This window comes from Amblyomma mixtum, chromosome 5, assembly GCF_055824585.1.
Source record: "Amblyomma mixtum isolate Tamu chromosome 5, ASM5582458v1, whole genome shotgun sequence".
NCBI lineage: Eukaryota > Metazoa > Arthropoda > Arachnida > Ixodida > Ixodidae > Amblyomma > Amblyomma mixtum.
This window is the reverse complement of record NC_143016.1, coordinates 45,452,929-45,469,342: the sequence shown is the minus strand read 5'-3', so window position 1 is coordinate 45,469,342 and position 16,414 is coordinate 45,452,929. Positions and strand designations below refer to the sequence as shown.

The following is a 16,414-nucleotide window of genomic DNA, read 5'->3' as shown; positions in this document are numbered from 1 at the left end:
TCTTAATTGTTCAGCTCGCCTGTATTAGCAGGCAAGTTTCTTTTACCGACCAGCTTGCACATTTTTGCTACGTAGCCTTACTTGAACTTTGTTTATTGTTTTAGTGGAACTTTCTTTTCTGCTACCATTTTCCGTTTTTTTCACGAACTTCTTCCCCTCCTCCTCTGTAATTTTCAGTTGGCCTTCAGGGTATTCAAATAGAATAAAAATAAATAAGCCCAACAAAGGCAAGGGTTGGAAGCTGCTTTTCTCTGGCCAAGTACTGCTTCACTATTGTGCAGACTTTTCTTTTCTGATATGTATGTGCAAAAATGCGAAATTCTTCATTATCGTTGTGACACTAACGTTACGAGGTTCACCCTTTGCACATTTAACTTACTATATATTTGCTGTCAGAGCATTACAGAAAAGTACCTTACCCATTGATCGAGTCACTGTGGCAAGACGAGTAGTAAGTAACGAGCCTTTACTTTGTGAGGTGGACAGTATCTCAGTCCTCTTGCCCGAAAAGGGACTAATGTTTCCGATGATGCGGTAATTAAACAGATGAAGCCACACTGTGCTGGTGAAGCTGGGAATCGAACTTCTCACCTCTGTACTTCAGGGCCAGTCCCCTAGCAGTGTTCACAGCTAGGAAGACCAGGATGATGTCGATGAGCAGGCAGAGCACCTTTGGCATTGTTAGACCTCTGTTCCTGCCACCTTAATGCATAGTACAATTCAGACACACTGCTAACTTATGGCTTTTATTCACGTGGCATTAATCTAGCGCGCAGCTTCGAATGCAGTCTGCCGCGAAGCGATCTTTGAGAAGGGTAAGTTGCTGGGCTCGCTGGTTTTCAGACATCATGGGTCTTTACTGTCCGCGTCTGAAAGCACTGCTTATCTCATTATAGCGAAGCGGTCGCCGCGCACCTCTCGGAACCGCCGGGTGAAGAAAAGAGCGCTTTTGGAGCTCTTGGAACAGTGCGCACACTCAGGGTACACACATCAGGGCCATAAATATGGTTTAATACGGTATTACTCAATCACTTCCAGAAGCGGTTCCTGTCGGGACGTCGACTTGCGATCTTCTGTGAAAGCATCCGCCTGTCACGCGTGCGCTGGCGGAACTGAAAGCGGCGGTCTGTGACCGATATAAGGCACTTCGGGCGGCCTCTACCGCGGCCTCGCAAGGCTCGGGTCGTCCGCGGATGATGCGCCCAAGAAGAGGCTGGGCACATTGGCGACGCGCGTGGCGGAAACTTGCCTGCTATCTCGGCGGCGGCGGAGCTCGACTCGGCGGGGGCGCAACCGGACGTGCTACTACCGGGGCCCGTTTCCTGCTCGATCCGCGTGCGCTTGGGATGGGCCGCCGCCCGGTTTCTCGTGCAGGGCTCGCTCGATCCTACCCGCTTGCTCGAAAGCCAGGGTGACAGTGGAGCGTTAATTCAGCACTGCGCGCTTCTCTCGGCCAAGACGGCCGTGGTTCAACTACGGTGGAGGGCGCATTCCATGTTGCCCTTCTCAATGCGCGCACGGTGAACAACTTACGGTTTTCGATCAGTATCCAGACATAGCGAGCGGTGGAACTCCCGCTGCAAAATGGAAGACTGAGGAAGGGCGAGGCCTAGCCCTGGCGGTCTGCTGTCGCCCACACATGGTGCAAATGCCCCGAACAAGCACCGGCCGCGGAACCCAGGCAGATGACGCGTCCGAGCTGGGCCACGCTGCCTCGATGGCCGAAAAGGAGCTTGCGCCGTGAGAGCGACGGTACCGGCGCGGTTACCTGACACGGCAGTGGCTGCGGACGGCATGCTGCCGCAGTGCGTCTGGTCGCTCCAGGCGAGGAGGGTGCTTGGCTGCCGAACGCGGCGTGCGCTAAATATACGCCGCGGCCGAACGGCTCCGAAGAGGGCATCGGCGCGGCCGGCCGGCATCCAGAATCGGAGTGACTGGGGCGACCGGCGTGCTGCCGCGGCCAAGGCCTTTGCAGGGCCGGTCGCTGCACCCGCGAGTGGGTGTCGCGCCGGCTGGGCTCGCGCCTGACGCGCGGTGGAATGTCGCGGCGAGACAGACCGTGGGCGCTAGGAACGCCGGCTCGCCGCACTGGAAGCTGCGACAAGCCGTTCAGCCCTAAACATGACTATGCTAGGGTGGCTGCGTGCTCGCTGCAGCACTCGAGTCATAGGGCCGGCTTGTCTTCTGCGGTAGTTCGCACGCGTACGTGCGACCAGAAAAAAAATAGTCGAGTTCGTCTGGCTTAGTTTTGACAGAATTTTGACGGCTAGAGCGGAGATAAAGCGCTAGAAACTCTGGTCTCAGTTGTCCAAGAAATGCCCGCGTGTTGATGGATACTGTTGCGCTGCATCTGACCTAGCTAAATGCTTTACAGAAAAAAGGCTGCCGGTGTGATGAAGGTTTCTGCTCATGGAGATGCTCAGGTGTTCGGGATGCCCGGAAGAACTCCACGCAATCCGCCGGTGTATCTGGCGGCACAGCTCGTGGACAAGAAGTGCGAATGTACACATGATGGAGGACCAGTGTGAACTGCAGAATTTCCGTACTTAACCGATGATTGTTCTAAAACGAAGGAGCGAAAAAGTACACTTTTTTCTTTGTTCTGAATAGTTTTCTTCTAGGCGGATAATTTTCGACTTCACTGCAGAAGTAGCAAGACTGCGGTCATATTGTCATATTCATATTCAAGCTGCCTGTTCAAGCGGAGCTCTCTCAGCGGCTGTTCCAAAGCTCATGCAGCAAAAATGTTTTTGAATGCACGGACGAACAGGGGAGCTTGAAACAAATTGGCGCGTGTGTCTCGCGAAACGAGTGAAGCCAGCTAAAATGATACAGGCGTGTTGGGACTTCATGGCTTTGTGTGGTGAAACATGCATCAAGAGGACTCGCGGAACGGCGGATTTTTTTTTTTTTTTAATAGCACACGGGATTACGTGGTGTGTCCTGTTTTCTGACATCCTGAGTTTTTGCGCTGCTTGTTTAATTTAGCTGTGCAAAGGCGATAACGCGAACGTCCTTTTCATATGGCTCGCGAGGAAGTGAGAGCGGTTCACTCAGAAACAGTACGCGTGGCAAACGTCGGCTATGGTATAAAAGAGGGAAGTGAGGGCAACGATTACAACACGCGCATAAAGGAGGAACTTCCTCATCTTCATAGTGGGCTTATCATAAGGTCGGATGGCTGGCGCTATTGTTTTATGGGCGCAAGGGGCGTACAAACTTCCGGGCCTCTAAAACAGAAGTGCGTTACCACTAGGTGCCGTAAGGGGAGGTGCCCTGTCGCGACTTGCGGGGACCAAGAAAACATCGCATACTTGGTGCACGCAGTAAATCACTCTCGACCGCCTACGATCAAAAGGTGATCGGTTAAAGCGAGTACCTTTGTACACTTGCTCAGTTTGCATTGTACAATAACAGGAGCGGGGAACTTGGTGTGGATTCGGCAGCCACTTGGTAGGAGGTATGCAGGTGCCGCAGTGCAGGGCTCCGGCATAATTTCGACAACCTGGGTTTCTTCATCGTGCACTGGCTCTGCAGGACGAGAAAGAGATAGGGGAGAATGGGAGGGGGTTAGCCAGACACACATCCTATTGGCGGCTCTCCACAGGGGATAAAGGGATGAATACTGGGCAGAAGGACTGTAGATAAAGTGCATACGCATCGATGCACAAGAAATCCATCTACAGTCTGCGAGACTTAACTTTTGAAGTAAGCGACAGTCTGCGCGGCTATGGTCCAGTATCTTAACTTTGGGAAAAGGTCCAAAAAAACGATAACCACAGGCTCCAAAGGGTGGTTAACTGAGCTAACGGTTCTTACTTCAGGGTGGATGCAGCTGAATTGGTAGAACGTAGACAAGGAAAACAACGAAGACAGACAGACGTGGGCGGTGCTGCTCCGTGAGCTGAATTCTTTATTGGAAATCCCGCGCATTTCAACATGATAGCGTTAAGGATCTCGTCTCGCAGAAAATCCGGCGTCGGTATCGTTGACCGCGAGCGAAAAATCCACGAAAAATCACCAGAGAAGCAACCTATAGGAAGCAGATGGGTCACCTAGGTCACGTGACCTTGGGGCGTCATCACAACCTGCCCACTGGATTGTGAGAAAACTGCCCACCGTGGCAGCAGGTGGCAGTTAAATTAATGATTGACCACAAGCCCCACCGCTCGGAGCACCTGCCATCGCAGGACAGTGGCCAACTACTGCGCCAGGGGGAGTATGAGGACTCCCAGAGATTTGTGAATGCGGATAAGAACCAATAGACGATATACGTAGTGACTTTAGATATACGAAATGCGCAGCGCCATCTCTCGGCGCTCCGAGAACTAAGTCCTCCATGTTGGCACGGTACGGAAAACGAAACCTTCGTTTGAAAAGTAAAATGCCGATGAAGTGTTGCGCTACCCTCTCCACTGTGAAAAGACACTACGATGCGTGCCAGAACTAGGTGCGTTCAAGCTTTTCACTTTTCTATTTTTTTACTCCGTCCCAACGTTTTAGTAACACAAAACGCCATGCGAGGTATCATGTGTCAGCTCGCGGATCAGTGCGCAGCTTTCGCTTTCTGCGCTGATTTTTGACAAATCTCTCGAGGTGATTTGCGTTTAAATTAAGATAAGGACCACAGCCTTTGTTGTCTCTGATCAAAATTAGAAGCCGATTTCGTGCATATATCAACTCTCCGGTCGGGCGTGAATATATATAGACGCATACTTGAACAACGTAATAGAGAAGGTAATTTTTTTGAGCGGGCCAATCGCTAGTGCCGTGGCGAAATAAGTTCACTCGAAGAACCATATGCCGATTACTGCTTAGTTTGCTACGTGTTCAGTTAAGTTTTTCCCGTGTTCAATTAGTTTTAGAAGGGCGAGCAAACTCTCTGGATCATACGCATATGTTATGCGCGTTAAGGAGTCTTTGTGAAGCGTATAAAAACTGAGGTGCGAATGGTTTATTTCTTGAGGATTCCTATACCTTCGATATCTGCGGCGACGAAAATCTAAAAAAAAAAGAAGCGAATAATATAGCTACTTTATTATGAAGGAGGGACGCATGTCTAAGCTAGAAAGTACGTGCAACAGTGTTCTGAAAACGCTTCAGGCCATCAGATTTTATTATCGTTGTGGCAAGCTCCAACAGCTTGCTTCGCAACAAAGCCATTTGTCCAAGTTTGGGAGTAAGCTAATTAAGTTTCGGAAGCAACCGAACAGGCTAATTTCGCCCCTGCACACACAACTTGACCAGCGTATCGAGTCCGTGCATGCACCTACAGCTGTAACATCTTTCTCTAACCAAGCCGCCGCGGTGGCTCAGTGCTTATCTGAAAAAAAAAAAAAGCTGCGTCTTTGCTTACAATATTTTGAATTATATGTGCATGCCTAGTTTCCTCTTGTTAATGCCGACTGACTGCGTCTTAAGCAGGACGCAGTTTCAACGAATTGTGGCGAAAATCAACCGACTCCGGGCTCTGAAACGGTGACGTTGAAAACCGCGGATGCGCATTGCACATTACAGTAAAGGAATCGAATTACGCAGCTGGTCGAGGGTCTTGTGTGATTATACTGCAATGCACGAAGCTCCTGGCGTCGGCGCGAACGAAAGTTCGCACTGTCACAGAAGTTTGTCAACACACGTGCGCACTCACCGCAAAATAACCGCTCGCTACCCTACCAGATGAATTCGCGTCCACCTGGGAATAAAAGAGCCATGATAATGCGTGATACTTGAACTGGTGCTTTAATGCGAGCATTAAAACGACAACAGCACACGGTCACGGTTCGACTTTCCAACCCACTTTCGAGTGCGGATTATTGCGATCATCAGCGCCAGACTTCAAGCGAAGCTGAGGATGCGGTAGGAGTAAGCTGGCGCTTATTGAAAGCACCTACATTTGGTCGAAGATCAGCTGTGAAAACAACGCAGCAGCTGAAGCTTGCCTGTTGAAATTCCACTCGCAAGAAGAAAGTACGCATAGCAAACGATGCACCAGCTCGACGAGCTCGACCGCGCCAAGATGGAAACCGGAAGTTGTGGGCGCGGTGTTGCCAGACCGCCAAGCAATTTCGCATATCGTCTATTCTGCATGTGCGGGGATTAACCCATTACGCTATCGCGTCATTACCTTAAGGCGGAGCTTAAATGTCCCCGGCAATATTTTTTATTTCGTCGCCAATATCTCTCATCTTCCTGGGGCTACGCGCAGAAAAGCGACTTCTTTCCTTGACAAGGCTGCTGATAGTGTGCTCCTGTTTTACGAATCATCCATGCTGCGAGGATCTCCCGCGTTAGCCTCCTGCGACTCCATACCCCGAGCACATTGTTAGTATATCGCGACTTGGGTCTGACAGGATTTGATTAAAAAATCGTTGTTCCTTGTTGCTCTTAAGCCCCATGCCTTAAGCCCCAAGCCGTCGCCGTAGCTCAGAGGTAGAGCACCGGACGCGTAATTCGGAGGTCGTGGGTTCGGATCCCACCGGCGGCATGTGGTTGTTTTTTCTTCTGCTTTTCTAACCAATTAGCTTTAAGCGATGACATATTCAGTAATATTCTAAATTGATCAACACCACAAAGTAAATAAATTAATTTTAAAAAAATCCCCTGTGCCCCTTGGTTTCTGTGGCTGTTGGCTTCGGTCATGCCTGTATGTACTCATTCCTGCCAAGCCACATGCACACTGCCGGGGTCCACTTCTAGCTGGAAGACCTACGCATGGCCATGCAACGGCTTTCGCCGGCGCTCAACTGCTTTCTCAGCCTGCGGGGCCTCCGTCGTGCACGGAACGTCAAACCAACAGCGTCGATGACACACTTGCGCATTCGAGCCAGAAGGTCAAGGAATAATCGGGAGTGATCCAGAGGCACCTACCCGGTGATAAAGGTCGCGGGGGGGGGGGGGGGTATATCTCGGTGAGTTCCTCACGGTCACTGACAGAGGAACACTCGAAGGCCAGCATCTATCTGTCGCCCCATGACTAAGCCCTGGAACGAGAGGGTTGAATCAAATCGTACTCAGCTGAATTTGATTAAAGAACGAACGCGACCTAGTTACATTCAGATCAGAAGAGAGCAGGGTCTTCCGTGTGCAGACATGAGCATCGACCAGTGCTTAAAGTCAGGACAGTCTCTGGGTGTCTCAGACCGCCCCACCAATATTGACAAGCAACCTAAGCCCCCCCCCCCCCCCCCCCCCCCCCCGCCCGCGTACTAGAACGTAGAGACTGCATGAAACCAAGCAAGCAGCTATTTTTTTTTTCTTATTGTCAGTGGGGCCATACACAGCGCTTGTGTATGTGTCCCTTGCTTTGTCTTTTTTTCACCCTGTTCAAAACGGATTTTCGTTAACACAGGCTTCACCGCGTCGACCAGTCGTCGGGGTTGATCGCTGCCAAGACTCGATCGCGCTGGTCTTGAAGGGTACTCCCTGGCTACGAGGAGCTAAGGCGCGCCGTCGCTGGCGAAGCACGTCGCGGCAGCGGCAGCAGCACCAGCGAGGAGGGCCAAGGCCGTCGCCGCTTGGCCGCCGGCGAACAATGCGCGCGGGTACTGCTGCGGCTCACGGGGCGCCGTCATCTGCATCCGGCACTCGCGACGCCCTTCGCTCGGAGGCTGCCGCTCAGACAGCTGCTAGTTGTCCACGCGGCTGCACGTCTGACCTCAGGGATCGTGCAGTTGACACTGGGCCGAAAACGTAGCCGTGTGTAGCGACGACGGTGCAGCTGAATCTTGTTAATACAAACTCCCAGTTCATACGAATTCTCGGTTTATTCGAAGTCGCGCTTTCGTCTCGTTAGCGTCACGTGTTATAAGGTGCTCTCGATCTGTTGTTCCTTATTAGAACTACGCGTAATTCGAACGATGTTTGGTCCTCCTTAATATAATGAGTTTTAATTATCGAAACCGGACAGTATAAATGGCTCGTCAAGTATGCAGTACTTGTGGGAAGAGTGTACTACTTCTTGCACTGTAGTGTGGTTCCTTGACGATCGGCCGTCAGCAGTGTCTCGCTGGTGGAATCGGGAACCGAGCCACTGACCTGTCTAATGTCAGAAGTGGTGTCCCGCTGATTTGAGCCATAGGTGCCCTGTACTGAGTGTTTCACCTATGCGCGATCAAAATTTCTGAGCAAAATAAAAGTTTCTTTCTCTCTGAGCCATATTATTATGATATTATAATAGTAGTTGATTGCTCCTCGAATTTGCAACACTTTTTCTGCCGCACCTAAGCGCGCGATGCTTGTAGGTGGGTGGCAGATCAGTGTAGCCGAACTGGGCAAAACGCTTCAAATTCAAAATAAACAAAACATTGCTATAAATACGACTGTCGCGTGACATAAGTAGGAAGCAACAAAAAAAGAGATTTAAGCAGTCATTTCATATATAGTGAACATACGTCTCATAGTGTGTTACTAACAAGCAAGAGAGGTAAATAAAAATGTAGAGGTATCAGCTGTGTCAACGGTTCCTAACCCACTGGTTGTAGCCTTGGTGCAGGTTACTTGGTTGGTTGAACTGTTGTGCTTAATGCTGAGCTTTTGAAACTGCAAGAGGAAGACGTGTCCTCGCGGTGGCTATGATTGGAAATAAGAGCACCTGCGTCTGTGGCTGCAGTGTACAGCAAACCGCATTTAATTGGGAAGTTGGCTTATCCTCGCGCCGAGTGTATTACGAAGAGAAGTTCCTCTGGGCCCGTTTGCAGCCCTCCGTTAAACACCTTTGAACTTGTCTGAAGCAAAGAATGGGTTTCTGATACGCAAGTTTCGTTCGAGCGAAAGTTGTGGGTTCGACTTCCGGCCACACCGACCGCTCTTTGCTGGAGGCTTTTGAAAGCAAATAATATTGCAAGCTCATATTTATGGTCGAAATACATCCGGAGCCCTCAAGACGTGCCTTGTAGGATGCTGTGTATACCTGGAACGAGCCGATGCCTCTACATTACAAGAATCCGTTTATCACTGAAATATGGACACCCGCTAGACTCTCTGGGGTAACGATCGTGCCTACGGCGCAGCCCGAGCACTTGCTTACCAGGCGTTATTTAAGGATGGTGAAAAACGGAACGAAAGACTAATAACGTACCGAGAATTATTACAGACTCGAAAGGAAAACATAACCTCAGGTTCACAAAGAGCTTACCAAGGAGGCAGAGGTAACGTTAGGCAAACTTCAAACTAATACGCATACCCTAGCCCACTACCGAATACATTCCCCGTTATATTCAGATAAAAGTCCATTTTGTGAGGAATATCCGAATCTATATCGTGTGATGTGGGCATGCAAAAGAACCAGGAAAAATACTCCTTGAATGAGCATCGCGAGAAAATACTGACCAGCATCAGGACCAGTAAGCACTGGTCCAGCGGACGAGACAGGCACCTGTCTCCAGTGGGTTTTATTTATTCATTCTAGGGAGAGATTCTTAAAAGAGGAAGAACGTCCGTCAGTGAAAACCGTCCCCCAACAAACATCCAGGAAAATGTTTTGTCGTGGATATGGCCACCCCTCATCTGATGTCCTCGAAGAATAGTAAATACTAAATGAATAAATGGGTCAGGTGTTGATTTGGCTCGTGGAGGTACAGCCTTTGTCAAAAGTTTGGAGCCCAGGGGGTTTGCTTCTGAGCCTCACTGCGTGGTTCGTAATGCATCTCCAGCGCTCCAAATTTCCTCTGGGTAAGATTTCTGGTTCTGCCTCCTTCAATGGATAGGACTTCCCAGAGTGCTTCAGGAGTCCCACTACAAGGCACAGAAGCAAGCCCCTTGGGCTCTAAACTTTTGACAAAGACTGTACATAACAGTTAGCGTCCCTATTTTTGCGCAATCGCCCCCGATGTTGCACCGTTGTAAAATCGTCTCAGTTTTTAAGTGACAGTCCTCGTGTTTCCATTTCGTTCCTTGCGAGCTTTGTTGACACGGGGCGGCGTTATCACAATAGCTGAGCATCCGCCGCTCATGCTCGATGTTCGGGACGAAATCAATCGACTCGCGCAAACATTCGATGTCGGGCCGCTTTCGAGGAGCACGTTAGTCACCGCGTGCTGAAGAGCAACGCTGAAATCGTCGCGAAAGCCAATGAACGCTGGGACCCAGGTGCTCGTGTAGTGTCGTACGCGAGGGAACATATACGACCTCTTATCAGGATTGCGCGAAGAGACCGCAAGTATGTTTCTGGATATGTTCCGTCTGGGAGCGATTTTGTGCAACGTCGACAGCGACGCGCGATATGTGACGCTGTAATCGAGAGAAGCGCCGACTTGCTTCGTTCCGCTAAGAGGAACGGAAACGACGCTTTTTAGCTTATACCTTCGCGCGCGCGTGTGTGCGTGTGTGTGTGTGTGTGTGTGTGTGTGTGTGTGTGTGTGTGTGTGTGTGTGTGTGTGTGTGTGTGTGTGTGTGTGTGTGTGTGTGTGTGTGTGTGTGTGTGTGTGTGTGTGTGTGTGTGTGTGTGTGTGTGTGTGTGTGTGTGTGTGTGTGTGTGTGTGTGTGTGTGTGTGTGTGTGTGTGTGTGTGTGTGTGTGTGTGTGTGTGTGTGTGTGTGTGTGTGTGTGTGTGTGTGTGTGTGTGTGTGTGTGTGTGTGTGTGTGTGTGTGTGTGTGTGTGTGTGTGTGTGTGTGTGTGTGTGTGTGTGTGTGTGTGTGTGTGTGTGTGTGTGTGTGTGTGTGTGTGTGTGTGTGTGTGTGTGTGTGTGTGTGTGTGTGTGTGTGTGTGTGTGTGTGTGTGTGTGTGTGTGTGTGTGTGTGTGTGTGTGTGTGTGTGTGTGTGTGTGTGTGTGTGTGTGTGTGTGTGTGTGTGTGTGTGTGTGTGTGTGTGTGTGTGTGTGTGTGTGTGTGTGTGTGTGTGTGTGTGTGTGTGTGTGTGTGTGTGTGTGTGTGTGTGTGTGTGTGTGTGTGTGTGTGTGAGAGAGAGAGAGAGAGATAAATGCGCTCAGGGACTTCGGAACAGCAGAACCATAAAAGGTGTGCCCAGTATACCGTGACGTCCATCTTTATCGCAGCGACTTTTAAAATATTTCCCGCCTCCAACCGCTGGCTCGTTTGCGACGAAACTGCACACGGAGCTTGCATACTGCGGTAACTTTCGTCTCGCAGTAAGTTTAACAACGGTACATGCCTGCTTCGGCCGCGCATAATCTCTGAATCTTCTGCGCTGAGATCGAGGGACCGAAAGCAGCCAACGCCAGGTTTCCGCCCAAGGGCGGCGGCAGCGCTATACAGACTGTTGCAACGCTAAATGCACACTATGCGAAAGCTTCTTGTTATAAGGTGTGGACTGCAGACGACGCGGACTTATAATTAATTCTGAACAAATCAGAAAAGTACATCGTACAAACTTGGCATTGAAAAAACAAGGCTGTCGTATGTCATCTCGTCAAATTCCAGCGCGAATAAGTGAGCGGTTTAACCGAGAGAAGCATTTAACGGTGCGCGTTTAGCGTTATAGCAGTCTCTATGTCGTCTGCAGAGGCGCAGACGATTTATCGCTTGCACCACGCGTGGCCAAACACGGCAAGTACAGTTGTCATACGACCGCAATATGCAAGTCACCGCAATATGCAAGCTCCATACGCAGTTTCGTCGTAAACAAGTCAGCGGTTGGGGCGGGGAAATTTTTAGAAGTCGCTTCGATAAAGATGCGCGCTACGGCAAAACTAAACAAAGCATTACAGCATTGGTTGTCTCTAAGTTTCGGTTTCAGGATGTCGGAAGTTTACAGAAAACAGTCACAAGTCACGTGCGCTCGCAGCAGACCAATGTAATTATTATATATACAATGATATTTACTAAGCACGAAGGAAAGAAAAAAACGGGTTCGTCTGAGCCAATAGTGGCGTGTGGTGTGAAGTGGTCCGGTATCGTCAGTAAAGATGATGAGAGCAGCATAACAGTGATAAACCTGACAAACTGGTTCCGGTATAAAAGAAGTATATTTGGGCACTTATAACTCGACATGAGCACCACAGAGTACCTAAACAGCGTACACTAGCAACGCGTACAACAGCCGTTTTAATTTTGACCACGAGTCGACGGGTAAAGATCGTTCTGGCAAGTTCGTAAAAACTTTCTGAACACATACTCATCGCCTGGCGGCTTCATACGCAGTCGAAGAAACACGGCTCAGAATTTGTTTGTGCAGCAAACATTCTGGAGCCCAGAGCCCAGACCTCCCTGCTGAAGTGGCCACCATCATGGTTCATCGACTATTCAAGACCACTATCGAGGAAGCCCATTCATCAATGTAATTTTTGTCCATTTTCTTATTAATGTATAATATATTTTTTTTTTTTGCCGTGTTATCCCCACCCCTCATGTAATGTCCCGAAAGGGACCTTTGAGGAATAATAAATAAATAAATAAATAAGGACTCGCCACAGCATAAACAAGGACTGGAAAGAAGGAGAGCCAAGTTTACGAAAAACGTCTTTTCGGTAACGCTACGCATTATGTTGTAAACATTTTTTTTAACGTTTGTTTTAACAGGCCATCAATGCGACTTTGCCAAGTTCGGAACAGAAATATATACCGCGTCTCAGAACACTGTGTGCAGGGGCACGCGCAATCATTTTTTTTTTCTTTTGGGGGAGGGGAAGTGTTACCATAGCAAGTTTGTAATATATATTAGTCAACACTTCACGCCTCTAAGTTTGGAACAAACGGGCGCTCCTTCCCTTTGCGACGATAGGTCGATTTCGAAATGATCGGCAAGGTGCTTTATTGTACTCACATATATTGGTTTATGGGAGTTCAACGTCTCAAAGCGACTCAGGCTATGAGGGACGCCGTAGTGAAGGGCTCCGGAAATTTCGACCACCTGGGGTTCTTAATGTGCACTGACATCGCACAGTACACGTGCCTCTAGAATTTCGCCTCCATCGAAATTCGACTGCCGCTGCCGGGATTGAGCCCGCGTCCTTCGGGTCAGCAGCCGAGTGCCATAACCTCGAGCCACTGCGGCGGCGTGCTTACGTATATTGAACAGGAATGCATCTGCAGGGAATGTAGTCTTGCAACGACGAAATAATAAAACCTGTGTGAATGCGTTCGTCAGGGCGCTTTGCTCTATTCCTAGCGATGGCGGCAACGAGTTGATCAAGCCCAATCCTGCCACCACCTTCACGAAAATAAACTTCCGGAGCCGCTGACCTCGGCCCCACTCTCCCTTTCCCTCACCTCCCTCACCCCCCCCCCCCCCCCCCCCCCCCCCCCCCGCATATGGACCGAGTTTCCGACTGTCCGAGCGACGGACTTGCGAAGTGAAGACGGGGTCACGTTCTTGGCTTCCCTGACCCTTCTCCCATTGCCCGTGGTGCGCACTCCGCTATACGCTTGGCTGAAAAGCTAAACGTTCCGTCCCATGTGCACGCAGGTGAATATCGTTCATCCGTCAGGAGCATTCAAGGCAGCTTTCGTGTTCTGACATTCGTCTTTCTTTATTCGTGGGATTTCCGCCAAGCAGTTCGTTGATTGTGTTCTATATACAGCTCTGAATGGGCTGAAATGTATACAACAACAAAAAGAAACACTCGTATACCAACTCGCCAAATTCCTTTGGCTCGCCTGCGTATACCCGGCGAGAGAAGATTGGCATCAATGCAAGCCTGGTGGTCCCCCGGGGGCGCTCAGAGGCTGCGGCGTTCGGCTGCTGAACACAAGGTCGCGCGATCGAATCCCGGCCGCATTTCGAATAAGAAGATATGCGAAAACGCTCTCGTGTTCTGTGCGTCCTCAGTGCATGTTAAAGAGGTGCAGGTGATCCGGAGGCCTCCACTACAGCGCCTCTTTCTCTCTTGCTTTAGCTCCGTCCGTCCTCCCTTCATTCCCCCTGAAATGGGACAGTTAGTGCATCATTTGTCTTCAGTGGTGTTGCAAAGCATGCGATCTGGCACTAATTGGAGCAACTGCGCAGCTGCCGGTATCGTTTCCAATGCGTGCAAAAGGACTCTCTATACCAAGCCACGGTGACTTCGCACGTGCAGAGTAATTTTGGCCTGATTACTGCGTTGCTAAGGTGCACACGGACGGGTGCTTCAGATCACTGTGCACTTTCAGTGACGGATAATCTATAAATTTGTGTGCTTTCGGCATGTGCAGACGATTGATCGGGCACGGGACAGAAAAAAAAGGGGGGAGGGGGGGATGCTTCAAACGAGCATAACATTGGGACGTATAGAGGTGAGGGACGACGGAGGCCCTCCTTTTAGTGCGAAAACACTACTTTACTAGCAATCCTGAAAAAAAAAAAAAAAAGAAAGAAACGATGGGCCTCTGAAGCCTCGACCTTTGACTTTTGAGATGAAATGACCTCGGCCGAATTTGACTGCCGGTCAGCGTGGGTGTGCTGAATTGGAAGACAGGCTTCACCGGTTTCAAAATAGAATTTGCTGCCCCCAAAAAATGGCCCACCACCGAAATTTGGGTGGCCCGCCCCCGGAAATATGAAAATTGAGTTGACCCCCACGTTCGGAACCGACCTGGGACACCCCCAAAATGGGCTTGGCCACCCCCGAAATTTGGGTGGCCCACCCCCGAAAATTTTGAAAACTGAGTTGAGCCACATTAGGAACTGTGCTTTCGCACAATATTCCGTGCTTAGCAATCTCACGTGACGGACTCGGCTTACCTCTGACTGCCTGGCGGACCGAGTCGCCTCGTTAACACTGCAGCAGATCTACGCCACTCTTATGCTACGTAGTAATAAACTCCGCTAGTTCATTCTCGTTCTCTCTGTCGAGTACAATTCAAAACTTTGCAAAACCCATCCGAGTCCTACGAACTGCATCCGTGTGTCACTCCCGCGGACGCAGTACATTTTTCCTTCGGCTAATTATTTGCAGGGCTACTGGTTCTGCGTGCGAGGAGCAGCCACGAGGAGTCGCCGCCTCTCTCTGCTGCCGGGGCCACAGCGTCGGGCAGGCGCCCGCAAATTTCCAGTTCGGCGACCTCTGGGCGAGTTTACGTCGCGTCCACCGCGGCGGTGCGCCGTCCTTGGCGCCGCTGCTGCCCTTCGCCGAGTGGGGGGGAGGGAGAAAGCCAACGGCCACGGAAGGGAAAAAACGGAGCGACCAAGGGGCTCGAGACGCAGTCGCGGGAAGCAGCAGGGCAGTTGTCACGACGACCCGGATAACACGCCACCGCTCCAGACTCTGGAGGAGTTCGAGTCGTGATAAGCCTCGCGGTGCGCTGCAGCAACACGGGGCAACGGTGCAACGCGGAGCCGGAAAGCGCACCGAAAACGCGCGCAAAGTCCGCGTCGTCGTGCCTGGCGGCGCGGAGACAGGTGGCAGGCTGTCATCCTCTTTTAACTCGGGCAGAAAGGTATATCGGAGGCCGGAAAGAAGGTTTGATATATATTCCTCATTTTAATGCGATAGTTCACATCACGAGCAAAATCAGCCGTCTGATTTCGTGCAATTCGCCGATTGGTCGAGTGATGTCACGTGGCTTTGTGACGTCATGACCTCCCTGATGGGTCACCCTGATTAGTGGGGAGAGGTCACGTCACCTTGTGGCGTAATCACAACCTGACAACCATGGCAGGTGGCAACCTGGCCGCCTGTCCATCTTGGCAACCTATATAGCATTATAGTTCACGTGAAGAGCAACCGGGGGACGTCCGGTGCCACGATATTCGCTGATTGTTCGAAAGAGGTATGTCGTCACGAGGTCACGTGACCAAATGTCGACACTGTCAACCCAGCCCCTCACAAAGTTAGGACTTACAACGGTCGTACAAGAACCCTATACTACACGGCTTACAAGCAAAAACCGTTAGGCTTTTTTATTTTTAACAAAGGCTGTCATACACCTCACCGTCCACTGCGTTTTGTTCTTCCTCTGTTGATTCTCTATTCCGGCTCACCGACGTAACGCAAAGCCATCATAGCTTTTCTAGACCAGACATCATAAGGGACCGACATACTATATGTGCGTAACAAACTCCTGCGGTTCAAGCAGCTTTGTACACGTGGGCTCGACGAGCGCTCTTGACTAAGCTGTCTGCAGCTCTTAAGCCGAGCCGTAGAAAAAACACACAATCCCGCCTCTGCTCGTCGTCTTCCGCCTTCTTTCCGCGGATGCGGCAATAAGGGCAGCGTTTCTTTCATTGTTCCTTTTTTTTCCCCTGTTGTTCCGCCTCCAAGCACGCGTGACGTTTCGTTCGCCGCGACATCGATACATTTGCGCGTGGCAACGGCGTCCCGGCGTCTCGAAGGGTCAGCTGGCGCAAACGGCGCCTGCAAGTGTACTTATTCTGAGCTCTTGGGCTGCAGTGTGCACGGTGGCAAGCGGAGTGTGACGACAGAGCTCGCCGCTGTCAGTCATGCATGCGCTCCTGCTTGGGAGGATTGGTCTACAGCCGCCGTTGACGGTGCCCCCGCTTGTCTGGCCTGAGCTTGCGCAGACCTGTATTGCTCTCTACTGTA

The 16,414-nt window shown here is 50.6% G+C and overlaps 1 long non-coding RNA gene across 1 annotated transcript in view; it reads left to right on the top strand.

Annotated features, from left to right (window-relative positions):
• Positions 1 to 15,193, top strand: part of LOC149341963 (uncharacterized) — a 41,814-nt gene extending 26,621 nt beyond the window's left edge. The window contains exon 5 of the long non-coding RNA XR_016282989.1: positions 14,828 to 15,193. This is a non-coding gene — a long non-coding RNA (uncharacterized LOC149341963). The remainder of the gene's footprint in view (positions 1 to 14,827) is intronic.
• The last annotated feature ends 1,221 nt before the right edge of the window (positions 15,194 to 16,414 follow it).